The sequence below is a fragment of the Geotrypetes seraphini genome, chromosome 1 (assembly GCF_902459505.1).
Source record: "Geotrypetes seraphini chromosome 1, aGeoSer1.1, whole genome shotgun sequence".
Taxonomy (NCBI): domain Eukaryota; kingdom Metazoa; phylum Chordata; class Amphibia; order Gymnophiona; family Dermophiidae; genus Geotrypetes; species Geotrypetes seraphini.
In genome coordinates, this window is record NC_047084.1 from 239,933,286 (window position 1) to 239,952,075 (window position 18,790).

General features: G+C 44.4%; 1 long non-coding RNA gene across 2 annotated transcripts; it reads right to left on the reverse strand.

Annotated features, from left to right (window-relative positions):
• Positions 1-202: 202 nt before the first annotated feature.
• On the reverse strand, positions 203-14,904 carry LOC117362274. Of its 2 annotated transcripts, XR_004539860.1 has the most exons (4): positions 14,769-14,904; positions 14,254-14,310; positions 8,733-8,786; positions 209-321 (listed from the first exon to the last, which is right to left on the reverse strand). It is a non-coding gene; the product is annotated as an uncharacterized LOC117362274 (long non-coding RNA). The 2 variants fall into 2 exon arrangements; XR_004539854.1 differs by lacking the exon at positions 8,733-8,786 and having other exon boundaries at positions 203-321.
• Between the last annotated feature and the right edge of the window lie 3,886 nt (positions 14,905-18,790).

The following is an 18,790-nucleotide window of genomic DNA, read 5'->3' on the forward strand; positions in this document are numbered from 1 at the left end:
ATAGCTCACTGTGATTTAGGCGGGTCGGAGTCTCTCCAGCCCACTTAAATCGCTCTGAATATCGACCGGCATGTCACTGTCTTTATTGTTCAGAAACCCTCTCATAGTCTTCTGACAGCAATGTTTAAGACCCTAATTCAAGGCTTTAAGTGCAGTAATGTTATGAGGTACGTAAGCATGCAGAACAGATATTTCCACTTACAATTTTGTTGACATCTGGATGTACTGAGCTCTTGTCAAACTATTTCGCTGTTTATTTGGAATATCGACTTTTTGGTAGCATGCCTTTATTTCAGGGACAAAATGGTAATTGACCTACTCCTGGAAAAAAAAAAGGATTTATTCATCCACACACTTCTCTGAGCATTATCAGGAGAGACGAGATTCATCTGAACGTTTTTGGAAGGTAGCTTTTTCAAACCATTTGTCTCTGTGAGTTCTGGAAGTATTCCCATCACTCGGGTTAGCCATCCTTGTTTTTATTTGCTGTAATCCAAAAGCAGCCTCACTTTCTTCAGTGTGAGTCAGCATCATTGTAGAGACCAGTATATATATTTGAGCAGCTGTTAATTTATTTTCTGTCACACATATTACAAATGCTTCTAAATGATTCACATATAAATACAGTGACTGGGTTGATACAGCAGGAATAAAGCTACAGGCTTATTCGAAATACCTCAGCCCCACCACTCCACCGCAATAATAATCTTTTCTAAAGCGAGAGATTTACGTGGTGCTTCATCATTGGTAAATCGTTTTTAGCGCTGTGATTGTACTTAATTTAGTTTTTTATAAGTTTATAAATTGAATAAATAGACAATTGTGAATTGTATAAAATCGTATACTTAACGTCTATGCACAGCTAGACTTGGGAGTCCGACCCGACATGTTTCGCACTGATTGTGCTGTCTCAAGGGTCTCCCAAGGAAGCCGCAGTCATCCGACTCACAAGTGTAGTGTCTGTGAAAGATCTGTGTCACAAGATGCTTTCACAGACACTACACTTGTGAGTCGGATGACTGCGGCTTCCTTGGGAGACCCTTGAGACAGCACAATCAGTGCGAAACATGTCGGGTCGGACTCCCAAGTCTAGCTGTGCATAGACGTTAAGTATACGATTTTATACAATTCACAATTGTCTATTTATTCAATTTATAAACTTATAAAAAACTAAATTAAGTACAATCACAGCGCTAAAAACGATTTACCAATGATGAAGCACCACGTAAATCTCTCGCTTTAGAAAAGATTATTATTGCGGTGGAGTGGTGGGGCTGAGGTATTTCGAATAAGCCTATAGCTTTATTCCTGCTGTATCAACCCAGTCACTGTATTTATATATGATTTAATAGAGTGGGTTGGATATTAATCTACACAAATTACTGGTTTCTAATAAGGCTCTAAATGATTCACAGCATCATCTATGTCAGCAGAATGCTTCTATTCATGGATCATACCAGAATATCATGATGGTTTTTGAAATTTTTAACCATCTCTGAATATACAAACGTGTTCATCACTAATATTCATTTTTCTGTGGAAGCTGATGGCCTTCTAAATGATCATTCATTTAGGCATGAGACCTATGTTACATTTTTGCTTGCATCAGTTCCAGCCCATTTTGTCAACATTCTATATTTTAGATTTGCCCAGTATTTTCAGAACCCTACTTTTACTTTAAAAATATCAAATATAGCAGTCTTTCAAGATTGTACTTATGGCAAATCTAAACTCTTGCCTTTTCATTAGCTATTATTCCTATGTTTTACACAGGATTCAGCATCAGAAGACCAATTTTCACTTAGACACATGGAGGGAAATTCTATACATGATGCTGAAATCTGGGCACCCCAAAAATTTGGCACTGAGAGCTATTCTATAAAAGGTGTACACCTTCAATAAAATAGTGAATAGGTGAAGATCCTGCACCTAACTTTTGGATGCTGGACTTATGCCCTCTGAAACCAAGTGTACATGCCGTTGCCCAAGATAGATGCACTCGGGCCAAATTCTGTAATTCCGAGCACAACTTTTCAGAATGCCCCTGAGACACCCCCTGGCTACTCCCCCATTTCAGTGGTCGGTTGCACGGGTGTTAAGCTTTAATGAAGGGATATGAGCCTTGAGAAAACCCCTTGGCGGTAGAATCCCTGAAAATAGGACCACAAATATAAGTTAAGTACTTTAAACATCTATCTAAATGGATGGGGGAAAAAAAAGAATTTTTTTTTTATAAATTAAAGGGCCCGGTGAGGAAGTAGTATGGAAAGCCTATTACAGTGAGAGATTTTGAGTATTAGGTGGTACTTCTGAGGGTCTGTGTATTTATTTTCATTGAAGTGAGGCATTACTGAATGTGTTAATAAACACACATTCAGGGAAATGCCAATTAACTGCAATAATTAGTTGCTGGTGCCCAATTATTGCTAATTAAAGGCTCATTGGTCAATGAAGTTGCACATACGACTTGGCCATGCACCCAAATTTTGTTGTATAATTTTGCATGCCATACATAGAATTTCCCCAATAGAAGGCAATTCTCCAACTAAGCACCCATATTTACAAGCCATTTGTGCACAGAGATGTACAGAATACTTGCACTTTTATGGGTGTGTACACTTACGCATGCTATGTGGCAGCAAAGTGACTGTATTGTAGAAAAGCATTAGCATCATATGCCTGTTCTCTGAATATTCTAATACATGCTTATTAGGCATTTCATAAGTAGTTTAGTTTAATTTATTTGATATGCCACAAATATATTTAAAATCTAAGTGGTTTACAAAATAAAGATATAAAGGGAAGGGGAATGACAATAAGAACATAAGATTTGCCGCTGCTGGGTCAGATCAGTGGTCCTTCGTGCCCACAAACATAAACAACTCAAACTGGAACACATGGATGAAGTATAAGGATTTGTTACAATAATTCAAAGGTTCCTGGGGGGATGGTGCCACCTGAAAGGAAATAAATCATAGAATAAAAAGAAACTATGTATTAAAAGCTTGTGAAAAATAATAAGCTTATAACTGGGCTTTAATCTAAAGAATGAAGTTTCTGTTCTGAGGTAAAAAGGAAGGGAATTCCATAAAGTTGGCGCCATAACTGAAAAGGATGAGTTTCTATGAGTATCAAGGAATGGTTGCCTAAAAGAAGGAGCATTCAACACTTGCTTCTGGGAGGAATGGAGGGTTCTCCGTGGGGCATATTGAACCAAAAGGCTGAACAAGAAAGAAGGAAGACCTGATGATTGAATCTGAAAAGTAATTACCGGTATATTATATTTAAAAGGAATTTGAATTGTGACTGGAAGAATATGCTCTGCTTTTAAAAGAGGGATAACATGGTCAAATGTTGAAAATTGTACAGACGTTTCATTGCAGTGTTTTGGATGAGCTGTAATCTGTGAAGCTGATAATTTGCTGACATCATGTTATAACTCTATTACAGTATTTAAATGTCAGTGATGTTAAGGTGTGGAGGAGTGGCCTAGTGGTTAGAGCGGTTGCTTAGCACCCTGAGGTTGTAAGTTCAATTCCCACAGCTGTTCCTTGTGACCCTGGCCAAGTCACTCAACACTTTATTGCCACAGGTACAAAATAAGTAACTATATAAAATATGGAAACCATTTTGATTGTAACCACACACAGAAAAAGCAGTATACAAGTTCCTTACCCTTTAAACATGTATATTTTTTATACTGTTTCATGAGAGTCCTATTATTAAGTGTCAAGTGCTGATTTGAAATTTACCTCATTTTTGCATTAATGTTTATACTTGGTCATTTTACTATTGTATACTGTTAACAAAATTGAACTTTTATGTTAAACTGTACCTGTTGTGCATTACCTTGAAAAAGGAGGCATTGATACCTCTGTATAAGACTCTGGTGAGACCTCATTTAGAATATTGTGTACAATTCTGGAGGCCTCACCTTCAAAAAGATATGAAAAGGATGGAGTCGGTCCAGAGAAAGGCTACTAAAATGGTATGTGGTCTTCATGATAAGGCGTATGGGGACAGACTTAAAGATCTCAATCTGTATACTTTAGAGGAAAGGCGGGAGAGCGGAGATATAATAGAGACGGAGAATGGAGAAAAAACTTCAACCCCGGGAGCACAACATTGGCCCAGAACAAGGGAGGAATGAGAAACATAATATAAATGTGCATAATATAAATATGCATGAGTTAAGTCTCTTTCATTTGAAAGGAAACTCTGCAATGAGAAGGCATAGGATGAAGTTAAGAGGTGTTAGGCTCTGGAGTAATCTGAGGAAATACTTTTTTACGGAATGGGTGGTAGATGCATGGAACAGTCTCCCAGAAGAGGTGGTGGAAAGAGAGACTGTGTCTAAATTCAAGAGGACCTAGGATAGGCATACGGGATTTCTCAGTGAGAGAAAGAGATAATGGTTACTGCAGATAGGCAGACTAGATGGGCCATTTGGCCTTTATCTGTCGTCATGTTTCTATAAAGTAATGAATCCTAATAAATAAATAAAAGGATGTGCATTAGTGGCTTAGCATGTAAATGAAAAGGGGAGTTGTTCACATGAGTGGCATATGGGAGGAGCATGGACAGAACTGTTATTTCCTCAATCAACTTATAAAATACTGATAAGTTATGCAAGCCCTTCTGCCTTTAGGTGAAAACAGTTATATAGTGGTACCTCAGTTTACGAGTGCACCGGTTTGCGAATGTTTTGCAAGACGAGCAAAACATTTGCAAAATCGGCGCCTCAGAAATCGAGTGTGCCTCGATTTGCTGGGCCTTGAGCATCTACATCTCGGAGAGAGCGTGAATTCGCAGGCTTTGAGCATGCGCAGATGCTCAAGGCCCAGCAAAGAAGAGGAGGCAGACCTTCGGCCACCGGCACAGGACATGCTGGTGCAGGTGGCCAGATGGAAGTAAGAAGCCTGTTCAGGTGGGTCTGGGGGATTTCAGATTGCGGCGGGGGGGGAGACCGGATCGTGGGGGGGAGGGTGCCAGATCGCGGGGGGGAGGGTGCCGGATCACGTGGGGGGGCCTTCAGGGGGATCAATGCCGGTTCTCGGGGGAGGGGGGTAGAGCAGCACCGCTGGCCTCGGGGGGTGGGGGGGTGGGAATGTATCAAGCGAGTTTCCCTTAGTTCCTATGGGGAAACTCGCTTTGATATACGAGTATTTTGGTTTACGAGCATGCTTCTGGAACGAACTATGCTCGTAAACCAAGGTACCACTGTACTAGTTCTATAGCTGGTGTAACTGAGGGCATGAAACTGTAAGGCATGCCAATGCTGGGTTACGCTAAAATTCTGATGCCATTATAGAACAAGCTTTCACTGCATGGCATCAAGGCACCTACAAGGAGGTGCCCACTTATAGAATTCTGGCTGCCTATTATACTAATCTTCAGCCAAGCATAAACACCTACCACCAAATATTCAAAAGGGTTTAACTGGGCAAGGAGAGGCTCCTGCCTGGTTAAACCCAACTAAGTGACCTGGCACAGAGTTTTCTGCGGCACATAACTAGTTAATACTGCTAAGTATCTCTTAACTGATTACGTTAGAAGCAGGATGGAGGCAAAGCATGGAGGGAACATCTACTTAGTTGGTTAGTGGTGATTTTCAGTTTGATAACTGACTACGTAACTGCATAAAAACCACAGAGCCATTCATAAACTTATTTGTCAATTCCTAGTCAACATCAGTCAGAAAACTGATATCGCTTCAACTACTGCTTCCATCTACAAAAGGAGTTAAAGGGATCTGGACTGGGATCAGTGCTATTTAACTTATTTAAAAATGATCTGTAAATTAGAACGAGTGAGATGATTAAATCTGCAGATGACAGTAAACTGTTCAAAGTTGTTAAAACACATGCAGATTGTGAAAAATTGCAGGCAGACCTTAGGAAATTGGAAGTATGGGCGTCCAAGTAGCAAATGAAATTTAATGTGGACAAATGCAAAGTGATGCACATTGGGAAGAATAACCCAAATCATAGTTTCAAGATGCTAGGGTCCATATTGGGGATTAGCATCCAAGAAAAAGATCTGGGTGTCATTGTAGACAATAGATGAAACCTTGCACCCAATGTGCATCAGCGGCCAAAAAGGCAAACAAGATGCTAGGAATTATTAAAAAAGGGATGGATAACAACACTAAGAATGTTATAATGCCTTTGTATCGCTCCATGGTGTGACCTCCTCTGGCGTATTGTGTTCATTCTGGTCTCCTTATAGCGGCACTAGAAAAGGTTCAAAGAAGAGCGACCAAGATGATAAAGGAGATAGAACTCCTCTCGTATGAGGAACATCTAAAAAGGTTAGGGCTCTTCAGCTTGGAAAAGAGATGGCTGCGGGGAGATATGATTGAAGTCTACAAAATCCTGAGTGGAGTAGAATGGGTACACGTTGATCGATTTTTCACTCCATCAATAATTATAGACTAGGGGACAGTCAATGAAGTTATAGGAAAATACTTTTAAAATCAATAGGAGGAAATATTTTTTCACTCAGAGAATAGCTAAGCTCTGGAACACATTGCCAGAGGTTATGGTAAGAGTGGATAGCGTAGCTGGTTTTAAAAAAGGTTTGGATAATTTCCTGGAGGAAAAGTCCATGGTCTGTTATTGTGACAATCCAAACTGTAAATGGAAAAACAATTTGTTCAACTTGAAGACATGATACTGGACTAAATAGACCATTGGTCTGGCCCAGTATGGCTATTCTTATTCTTATGCCAATCTTCAATTTAGGGCCTCTTTATTTTAATTGGGGTTGGGGGTGGGAGGTCTGAGTTGTTAAACATTACCTTAGCCTGAGCCAATCAGTGCTAGTATGGATAGGAAAGTAAGGCTACTACAGCTCAGACTCTCCCGGAAAACTTTGCCCGCAAATGTACTACAACATTAGGAAATCACCCAGCAATCATATAGAATCGCCCGGAGTGCTCATTTTAATATTAATGACCTTGTACTACATTTGTATGGCAGTCGGAGGCTGTTGGAAAGCGCAGAAAAGACCATGGTGAGCCATTTTGATAATCGGCCGCTACAATGCATGCACGCTAAACTGGCTGGAACATGTTTAGTGAACATCGTTAGTGGCACTTTATGTTTGGAAAATCTTCCCCTAAGTGTCTTAAAGTTAGGTGGCTAAAATTAAGGCAATCAGCTTTTAGGTTCCCTAAATTCAGCTGACTATTCCTAAAATTTAACACTGTCCAGCTCAATTACAATTTTTATCACAACTTGATAGTGCCCAACTTTCCCTCTATCCAGCCTAATTAAAACTGATTTTGCCAGGGCTATCAGCCTCCATCTTTCTGTCCCCATGACAAATGACCTTGCCAGGTGTAGTATCTCCCCCAACCTTTCCTTGCTGTGGACCAGGAATTGGATTGGGTCTTAGCTGCTCCTCCTAGATCCAACAAGCCTTTCCATCATATAGTAGCAATTTATTCTCCATCAGAAAAGAAAGGACCATCCCCATTTACACCTAGAAGACCAAACCCATTCACAATTCCCTAGTTCTAAACTGGTACTTCCCCCCCCCCCCTCACTTGACTGTGTAGGGAATAAATTAATACTAAGTATTGGTATGGTCTGGCAGCTATCTGCAGTAATATAGATGCCCAGTGGAGCTGGAAAAAGGAAATAAGATCCCATCTTTCTCCAGGATCTACTTGATGATTTTAGGGAATTCCTGGGGAGGTGGGATGAAAAAAGTTGTCAATATCCTCCTCATCCCAAGTTAGTTTTCATTATGATTGGAGGGGGGAATGGAGAAAAAACTTCAACCCCGGGAGCACAACTTTGGCCCAGAACAAGGGAGGAATGAGAAACTGCCTGTCTTGCAGGGTCATTTTCCAAAGGACAGGTGGTAGGGGAGATCCATAGCAGATTCTCATCTAAAGCTATTCCATTTTTAAAAAAATTGGGGAGGTGTGAAAGAGAGATTTCTTGTGTGCTGGCTGACCCTAAACCTGATATGTCAATATCTATATTTGATCTGCCAAGTTAGATGGCTAGCACTTGAAATCAGTGCTTAGCTACTAATTTCTTTACCTAGCCTGACCTTTCTGTGGCCTACTTCCACTTTTAAGGTGGCTAAATTTAGTAATTTATTAGGATAATTATTAATTGGGCCTATTTACTCACCTACCTACTTAAATTAGATGCCTAGATCTTGTGTATATCTGCTTATATATTTTCCCTTTTTTGTACTCCACTTCTGAATGCCAGAGCATTTTATATAATGCATGATTTATGGCTATGCTGGGAATCTCTCTGGGAAGTTCTCCACTAAAGCAGCAAATAATCTGACACAAATAAGGTAAATGAATAAATAGAGCAGGCACAGCAGGCTGGACTGAGGCAGTAGAAGGTTTAGTGTGGAGATAAGAGTCTGTGCAAGGGAACCAGCGAGAGAAAGGCAAGGTGGGGTATCCAGCTATAGGTTATCATTGTAAAAGACAGACTAAATAGGCCATTATTTTAGAAACATGTCTACGCATAAATAGCAGCATTTACATGTATATATAGAACGCACTTGTACGTCCCAATTTCAGAACGCTGTCATTTACACACTAAGGTTACATCACACAGAGATTTCAAGAGGGTGTGGTTTGGTTTTGACTTGTAAGGAACTAAAATGCACATGGGGAAAAATGGCCATATCAGATTTTACACCAGCTCCAAGACATGCAAAAAAAAATAAAAATGCTTATTTTGGCCATGGCTTACCCCGTGAAGGATTATGGAAGTTATTCTCATTAATCCCATGTGGTTTATCTCCCCCTATAAAATGAAGTCAAGTTAAAATTATGGCCTCAAAACTTAATTGGTGTCGCTTGCATCTCTTGGCTTGTATAATAAGACAACAGCATATGAAAGTGTCTTTGTTTACAATGGGAAGGGTTACACTCACCACTTCTATGTCTAAGTGTTTACACCTCATGTGGAAGTGGCCAGGTGTGGCTCACTGGTAGAGCTGCTACTTTTGCACCCAGAGGTAGTGAGATAAAATCCCAGTGCTGCTCCTTATTAGTGCTGCCCGATTCAGGAAAAAAAAATTTCGATTTGATTCAGCCTACTGAATTGGGTTGGTTTTTTTTTAACATCCTGGTGGGTTTATTTTATAGCCTCTTCACCCCCTTTGCTTTCTCCTAACCACACTGGCGCTGTGGTGTAAACAAAATAAACAAACAAAAAAGACTTTTCCTCTCTCTCTTAAATCCTAGCTCACATTTGCGGTCTAACACCAGCTCTGGCAGGATACACGTTTCAAATCTGACATATTGTAATCACAAAAGGGAAAATATAATTCGTTTTTCTACCTTTTGTTGTCTGGTCATTCAAATCTTGTTGGTCCCAGGCTCTGGTTGTCTTCTGATAACTTGCTTGCCAGGGTCTCCTTCTTTCTTCTTTCTCCATTCTAACCATCCATCTGCCATCTCTGTCCTCCCCTTCCATTTCCTTTCCCTCCCCCGGAGGTCTGGCGTCTTTCTTTTTTTTTCGTCTCCATCCACAGATCCATCTTTTCTTAACTACCCTTTCATCCAGCATCTCTCTCTCCTTCCCCACCACCCCAGGGTCCACCATCTCTCCCTTTCTTTTCCCAACTACCCTCCTATCCAGTACACCCTGCCGAAGGACTACCCCCCCCCCCTCAGGAAGGCCTGCTGTTCTCCCTGTCCTCCCAAATCAATCTTCCTAACTTCAGCAGCCTGCAATAAGATCGCTGACACTAGCGATCTTTGCAAGCTGCTGTACGGCTTCGGAGCATCTTCTCTCTGCCGCGGTCCCACCCCTTCTCTGATGTCAGAGAGAAGACGCTTCGAAGCCATATAGCAGCTTGCAAAGATCACTAGCGCCAGCGATCTTATTGCAGGCTGCTGAAGTTAGGAAGATTGATTCGAGAGGCCAGTGGGGAAGACGGACACACAGCAGCGGGAGGCCAGCGGGTAAGCCACTTCCCAACTGACCCTCCCCACTCGCCCTCTAAAGCAGGAGTGTCAGGCCAGCAAAAGGCAGTGCTGCCGCTCCTGCTTTAGAGTGCGAGTGGGGAGGGTTAGTTAACGAATCGGGAGGCTGATTTTTTGGCGGGGTAAATTGATTCGAATCAATTCACCCAAAATGAATCGGTGAATCGATTTGAATCATGAATTGGGCAGCACTACTCCTTATGACCCTCAGCAAGTCACTTAATCCTCCAGGGCCCACTACTTTGACTGTCAAAGCCACAAAAAGGTGGTATATAAGTCCCCTTCCCATTCATTTTTTTCACTATATTTGTAAAATGGCTGCCCTACTTACATGCTGGCAAATACATATGTACTCCTGCAGGCACTAGCAGAGCCTATTCTAAAATACCAGGCACCAGCAGAGCCTATTCTAAAATACCATTTAACATCTAGAAATGGGAATAATAGTGAGCTGGTTAAATTTGTTGACAACACATTCAATATTATTAAATCATAAGAGGATTGTGAAAAATTGCAAGTGGATCTTATAAGTCTAAGAGACTGGGAAGTCTGCCACGTCCATATACAATTAGCCACAAAAAGTAGGGTATCAAAGGAGGACACCAGTTATTGTTAAGGTCAAAAGTAGTCTTTATTTGCATGGATATCAATGGGAAGGGATTTGAGATGGCTGCAACACTATGTTGTCTCATGTTTTGTGCTGGGATAGAGTTCAACACCCTTGGATTTGCTAGAGGTTTTCTATTTATTGAATCGGTTGTTGACTTGGGACTTTCTGCAAGATTGACTGACTTTTGATGCAGGCTTCACAGCCAAAACACAGCAGAATTGAGTCTCTTCCCACCGATATCTGTGCGAATAAAAACTGCTTTTGTCCTCAACATTGACTGGTGGTCTCCTTTGACTTTTCAATACCCCACTTGCTTATTAGATGACATTTACCCCCAGACTCTATAAAGGGCTCTCAAGTGTGAGCGCCCAATCTTGGGCACGATCCTAAGATGTTCACATAACTAAATTGGGTACTGAGCCAATAAACATCCATTATTGGAAGCTAACAATCAATTGTTGATGTTAATTTGCACAAAATTAGATTTGCGCGTTTATCTTGCCACACAGTTTACCATAACATTGCTTGCTCAAATCCCATTGTGTACAATCCAAAAGGGGGCATGGCCTTGGGAGGGGCATGGGCAGTTCAGAGATGTTCCAGAAGTTTCACTCAGTGTTTTGAATACTGTAGATGCATAACCAAATTGGCCACCAGGAATTACACCTGGTTTTAGCAGGTGTAAGTCCTGGTGCAGGAATTGATTCTTTGCACTATTCTATAAAGGGTGCTTAACCCAGAGTTCCCTTTATAGAATAGCACTGGACACTGATTTTTTTCCGGCACCTAAATTTGGATGTCATTTACTGAATTTTGTCTTTAATGTGAGGAAGTACAAAGTGGTGCATATAGGAAAGATGAGTCCAAACTACAACTCCATGATGCAAGGTTCTGCATTAAGTAACACTGAACAAGAAGAGGATCTAATCATCATTGTTGATGATACATTGAAACCCTCTGTCAAGTGGGAAGTGGCGGCTAAGAAGGCAAATCAAATGTTAGGAATTATTTGGAAAAGAATGGAAAACAAAACTGAGAATATTATAATGCCTTGTGTGACCGCACCTCAAATAATGTGTGCAATTCTGGTCACCACATCTCAAAAAAGATATAACAGAATTAGAAGAGGTACAGAGAAGGGTGACAAAAATGATAAAGGGGATGAAAGGACTTCCCTATGAGGAAAGGCTAAATAAATATGGGCATCGTTTATGGTCAAGCCCAGGCATCTGAAGCAATTCTTCAGTGTGCCAACATTTTTCTCTATTACCGTATTTTCACATAGATAACGCGCACCCGTGTAAAACGCACACACGGGTATAGCGCGCAAAAAACACAAATTTATGTACAGAAATTTTTATATACCGCGCACACCCGTATACCGCGCATGCTGCCCGACTCTCCCGTCGCCACCTGACTCTCCTTTCGCCAGCCCCGACTCTCCTCTGGCCACCCCGACTCTCCTTTCGCCCGCCCGACTCCACCTTGAAGTCCTGTCCCCACCCTGAAAGCCTGATGCCCCCCCCCAACGTCCGATTCACCCCCCCAGGACCGCTCGCACCCCCACCCCGAAGGACCGCTCGCACGCACCCGCACCCCCACCCCGAAGGACCGCTCGCACACACTCCCACCCGCACCTGCACCCCCACCCTGAAGGACCGCTCGCACCCCCACAGCCTCCCGACCCCCCCCCATCATGTAGAAGCTCCTACCGCTGTCCTGCTGCTTCCTTTTAGCGGTCCCGACTCCCCGACACGATCGGGGCAAGAGGGAGCTCAAGCCCTCTTGCCCCAGCCAACCGCGGCACCCCCGACACGATCGGGGCAAGAGGGAGCTCAAGCCCTCTTGCCCCAGCCAACCGCGGCACCCCCGACACGATCGGGGCAAGAGGGAGCTCAAGCCCTCTTGCCCCCCCGACTCCCCGACACGATCGGGGCAAAAGGGAGCCCAAGCCCTCTTGCCCCGCCGACTCCCCAACTCCCCGACAATATCGGGCCAGGAGGGAGCCCAAGTCCTCCTGGCTCTTGCGAACCCCTCCCCCCCCGCTAGTTTTTCGGGCCAGGAGAGAGCCCAAACCCTCCTGGCCACGGCAACCCCTACCCCCACCCCGCACTACATTACGGGCAGGAGGGATCCCAGGCCCTCCTGCCCTCGACGCAAACCCCCCTCCCCCCAATGACCGCCCCCCCAAGAACCTCCGACCGCCCCCCCAGCCGACCCGCGACCCCCCTGGCCGACCCCCACGACACCCCCACCCCCCTTCCCCGTACCTTTGTATAGTTGGCCGGACAGACGGGAGCCAAACCCGCCTGTCCGGCAGGCAGCCAACGACGGAATGAGGCCGAATTGGCCCATCCGTCCCAAAGCTCCGCCTACTGGTGGGGCCTAAGGCGCCTGGGCCAATCAGAATAGGCCCGGGAGCCTTAGGTCCCTCCTGGGGGCGGGGCCTTGGGCACATGGTCGGGTTGAGCCCATGTGCCTCAGGCCCCGCCCCCAGGTGGGACCTAAGGCTCCCGGGCCTATTCTGATTGGCCCAGGCGCCTTAGGCCCCACCAGTAGGTGGAGCTTTGGGACGGATGGGCCAATCCACCCTCATTCCGTCGTTGGCTGCCTGCCGGACAGGCGGGTTTGGCTCCCGTCTGTCCGGCCAACTATACAAAGGTACGGGGAAGGGGGTGGGGGTGTCATGGGGGTCGGCCAGGGGGGTCGCGGGTCGGCTGGGGGGGCGGTCGGAGGTTCTAGGGGGGGGCGGTCGTTGGGGGGAGGGGGGTTTGCGTCGAGGGCAGGAGGGCCTGGGATCCCTCCTGCCCGTAATGTAGTGCGGGGTGGGGGTAGGGGGGTCACCGTGGCCAGGAGGGTTTGGGCTCCCTCCTGACCTGAACAACTAGCGGGGGGGGGGGTCGCCAGGGCCAGGAGGACTTGGGCTCCCTCCTGGCCCGATATTGTCGGGGAGTTGGGGAGTCGGCGGGGCAAGAGGGCTTGGGCTCCCTTTTGCCCCGATCGTGTCGAGGAGTCAGGGGGGCAAGAGGGCTTGAGCTCCCTCTTGCCCCGATCGTGTCGGGACCGCCAAGAGGAAGCAGCAGGACACCGGTAGGAGCTTCTACATGATGGGGGGGGGGGGGTCGGGAGGCTGTGGGGGTGCGAGCGGTCCTTCGGGGTAGGGGTGCGGGTGCGTGCGAGCGGTCCTTCGGGGTAGGGGTGCGAGCGGTCCTGCGGTGGGGGGGGGTGTGAATCAGACGTGGGGGGGAAACTATGTAAAAAAAATTTTGTACAACGCGCTCACGCGTATAACGCGCAAGGGTGTGCGCGGTACGTAAAAACCACGTATAACGCGCGCATTATATGCGAGAAAATACGGTAATGCTCTGGTGGTACAATGAACCTGGTTATATTTGTACTATTTCTGTGTCTCACTTTGGGGTTTCTTCTGTGGGCATCATTAACCTCTCCTTTGGTGATATTACCTATCATCGGTGTGGGGAAGAGGGCAACAGCTATCAGCCACGAAAGGATACAGTGTGGATATATGGCAGTGTCTGGGTTCATGCAGTATATGGTGGGCATTGTGACCAGCAAGGCCAGTCATGGCTCTGGGACTGGAAAAAGATACCAGGTGCAGGAAACCCAGAGATTCCAAGTTTCCTGGAAAAATTCAGAAAGTCTTTCTTACCTTAAAGTTTCACAGTAGAGTCACTGGAGAAGGCTATATGGTCAGGCTTTGTAGAAGCTTTGAGAGAAGGGAAAGAGGAAGTGATTTACTTCAGCAGACAGCCCAAGGGAGAAATAAAGTGTTCTGGGAAAGATGGTTTTAGCCCTCTTTTGTCTACAGGTGAGCTAAGAGCCTTGTTAACTCCTGATACAATTCTTACAAAGAAGTGTAGCTGCCAGTCATGGCAAGGGAGAACGCCGCATATTAGAATCCTGCAAATAGAGGGGCAGATGCTCAAATCCTAATACCAGCAGTAAAAGGGATTAACTGTGGATTGTGCACATGTTATAGAATGCCAAATGCTCAGAGGGCTCGAGCACTGATGCTAGTAGCATGCACCAAAGATGGCTGCAAATTGTATTCTAATGTATATTAAGTGGAAGCTAATAAAGTCAGTAACTATCCCTTCCTAATGCTCGGACAGCAATGCTGCAATGCACAGAAGCAAATAATGGTCTATAATGCCAAAAACTTACCCCCATCTCAAGAGCAGCAGGGAGAGGTTTGTGGAGAGGTTTTCTTGTCAGTTTCTCACATTAAACTGCTGGTTATGGCTTCTTTTGGAAGTGGATGAAAGCCTAAGCAACATCTAAACGCTGACAATGAAAAACGAACATGTGTGAGAGTCCGAGCAAAACTGAAAGTGAAAGCACACATTGGTGCCTGCTTTTCTGCACTTAAGTATGAACCTTTCAGAAATTAAAGGACAAAGAATTTTTGTAGAGCTCATATTTAAAGGCACAAAAGAAAAGTATTTTCTTTTGTGCCTTTAAATACTGAAGGGTGCTTGAACTTCCAGAGCCATACTTACCGCAAAACTTTTGTGGGTATGTAAATTATCCATGCATAGAGTTTGAATGTCATTTGCTTTGAATATTAGTTAGCTGCTTTTCTGTGCTGTTCAACTATGGAGTTTGTATAGTGGGTAGAGAATGATGCGGCTCTGTCCCCATCCCATCCCTGCTCCATCCCCGTAGACTCTGTCTCCATCCCCACCTAGGGTTACCAGATTTTACATATCTAAAATCTGGACCCATAGACCTACCTCCAGGCCTGCCCAGTTCCACCCATCTCTGCCCTATTACGCCCACACCACACCCCAGCCTTGCCCCCTAGCTCCTCCCCCCTCAGCCTGCTCATCTCGGTTGGGAGGGCATCCGCACATGCTCAGATGCCCCTCCCGACACGATCTGCTTTTCAAAACCCAGACAAGTGCCAGGTTTTGAAAAGCCATTCGGACACCCGGACATGCCCTCTAAAAAGAGGACATGTCTGGGTAAATCCAGATGTCTGGTAACCCTATCCCTGCCACATAGACTCTGTTCTTATCTGCACAAGCCTCAAACACTTATTTTACATTTAATCTGTTCAACTATTATTTGTAAATCATAAATAAAGCCTTCCATTTTGATCTGGTTTTGGTACAACTTTCCCAACTATTCAGTTGCTTGTGTTTTTACATCTTCCGGGAAGTTAATTTGATTGTCTTTCAAACATGGGTATAGAAGAGAACCAACACAGGGTAGTGGATGAACAGGAAAATAGGTGCCTACTAAATGTTGGAAATTCTCCTTGATGCCAGCAACAACGGATAGATCTGTTGCAGTAACAGTAAGAGGCTTGAGCAACTGGGCATGCGATGGAATGACGTTGCAGGTAATAGGAATCTGATCAGCAAACAAGACTCTTGTTGCCACATCAAAGCAAACAAGACACAAATGATGTAATTTAACAGTAGTTCATTTAAATCCAAAAGCAGTTTCTACAGTTTTTATTAATCATTGAGTTCAGTTGTCAGTTGTCTAAGATGTGTTAAATTTTTACGTATTGATACTAACATTTATAGATGCTGTTCCATCTAGTTGGAGCAGCCCATTCAAGGCTAGAGAATGACATGGAGACACAGTTTGTCCCTGTCGCCACAAGCTCTGTCCCTGTCCCCACCCTGTATCTGCAGACTCTGTCCCCGTCTTTGCTCTGTCCCTGCAAGCTCTGTCCCTATCCCCACCCTGTCCTGAGCCTCGTGGGCTCTGTTCACATCCCCACTCTGCAGTTAAGCACATTATTCTCTAGTTGTGGGTTTTAACACCTGGGTTTTGAGCATCAGCTTCAGAGAGAGGAGACCCTGGTGTTCAAATGCTTAGCCTGTTAGCAAAAGGTTGGAAGCAGGCTGGTCATTGAAGCTGTAGACTGTTCATCACAGAGAAAGGGTGATATTCTGAAGCCATTCAGGTCCTTTGGGGGAGTGAAGTGAAAGCCATACAGAGAGGGCGGTCCTAGAAAGGAAGGGTATTTGGGTAGTTCTTCTGAGAGGTGAGCAAGCTGCCTGAGAAGGGGAAGATTGTAAAAGGAAAGTATGGCCCTGGAGAAGGAATTTCTGAGTACTTCAAGACAAGGATGATTCCTTTCTAAGTGAAATTTGGTTAATTGCTTGGGGGGGAATGCAAAGTAGATTGCCCTAAGCAGTGAAAGACTGGAGAAAAGGTCCTGACCCTGGGAAAAGAGGGTGTCAGGCTCAAAACCAAAAAAACGTAGATACCCAAAATCAGCACTTGCAAGTCCTAATCGCTAGGACGTTCAAGTGCCGATAATCAAAACTGTATTTCTGTATGTTTAGCAAGGTGTTCCAGCCTCTGTACGTCCAGAGCATGAGATGGTCATGATAGAGGCATGTTATGGGTGAGCTTTGGGCGGTCTCAAGGATGGGTTAGACATGGACGTCCTTCAGCAATAATCAAATATTTTGCAAGATATCCTCAATGGAACTTATGTTTTTGGAACTAGATCTGTTTTAGAAGGGTCTAAGTGCCACAAAGATGCCCAAACTGTCCAGATGAACACTGCATGCATCAAGATAAGACACTCCTCCAGTGCTCACTGACCCCCCTTCCATCACACAGAAATGAGAACTAAAAGGTACATCCTTGTCTCTAAAACAGTAGCATCTGGTATGGGGAAGCCTAGCAGAGCTGCACTCAGGTGTCTTAAGTAGCCTGGTAGATGGGCTAATGAACCATAGAGAGGAGGACCAGGCCCATAAGCCACTAACCACTTTATAGAAGAACGTGTGAGCCCACATAAACCCTACTATACTGCTATATAGGTGCCACCTGCAGCCATAAGTGCTATAGGGTGGGACACAGGAGGGTATTCTAGTTTGTTTGGGGTTTTTTTTGGGAGGGGGTTGGGGTTGGAGGGGTTATGGTGAGATATACAGCTGGCTCCCTTTATGTGACGTTCACAGCAGTGCCCTCTAAGGTGTCCCATTGCTCTGTTGGGATGTCTATGTGGCTAGTCCATTACTATGCTGGCCCCATCCACAGGATTAGGATGCTTTTCTGATCGAAAATGGGATATAAAGTTAGATGTTCTGGAGGCCTAGATGTCCCAGTGGCTAATGCATCTAAGTAGATGATTTTCAAAAAAGTAATTATATTTGGATGTCCAGCAGTTTGCCATTCGAAAATGGTCATTTTTGAACCTCCAACTTTGGACGTTCAGCTGGAAACATCCAAGCTGGACTTAGTTTTGTTTTTTTTCGAAAATGCCCCTCCCCATATCCAGAAAAGGAAATGTAACAAAAAATGTTTGTTTGTTTTTTAAAATAATATTCCCCACCTAGTCAATAGGTGGGTTAAAAATGTGATAAATAAATAAAAAGTGATAAGACTGGGGGAAGGGCTTTATTAATAATGTCCTTAATGTGCATTTTATGTTTATGTACTTCCCCTGGTTACTCCCCATTCAGTATACCTTATGCTTTATTTATTTTATATATATATATATATATATAATTATTTTATTTTTTTTACAAATGCAATAGAATCAGGTGGCCTCCTACCATTCCTAATTTCGCATTCTGGACTGTTTGAACCATTTACCATTTCTATAGTAAAGGGCTCCTGATTAAGGGCTAGATTCACTAAGCAAACCAATCATGTACCGATCGGTTTGCGAGCCCTTTACGACCAGATTTCCCTCCTACACTATTCACTAACGCCTGTAGCGATCCGATCCCGATCGTCCCATGCAAATTAGTAAAACCCCATGCAAAAGAGCCAAGCGATTGATTCACTAACAATTGTTTGGCTATTTTGAGTCGGGTTTTACTACTGACAAACCCTACTGCTACAGAACTGTCGGTAACTGAATTACCGTCAGGTCTGCAGGCTTTTTGACAGGCCTGCCTGTCTTTTTTATTCATTTTTTTCCATGGCACAGATATTTTGGGTGTATTACAAAATATCTGCCCCTTAAAAAAAATTAATAAAAGACAGGCAGGCCTGTCAAAAAAATGTACCCCCCACAAACAAACGTGCCTCCCCCCCCTCGAGAAAAAAGCAGGAGAGATGCCAACTCCATCCTGCCATCTGCGTTAAAAAGAAAAAAGAAGAAGCAGCGCAGCATCGCACTTCCCCCTCACGGCACGGCCCACCCCCGACAAAGCATGTCCCGACCTGACACCAAAGTTGGGAGCAGGAGGAGTGCTCAGTCCCTC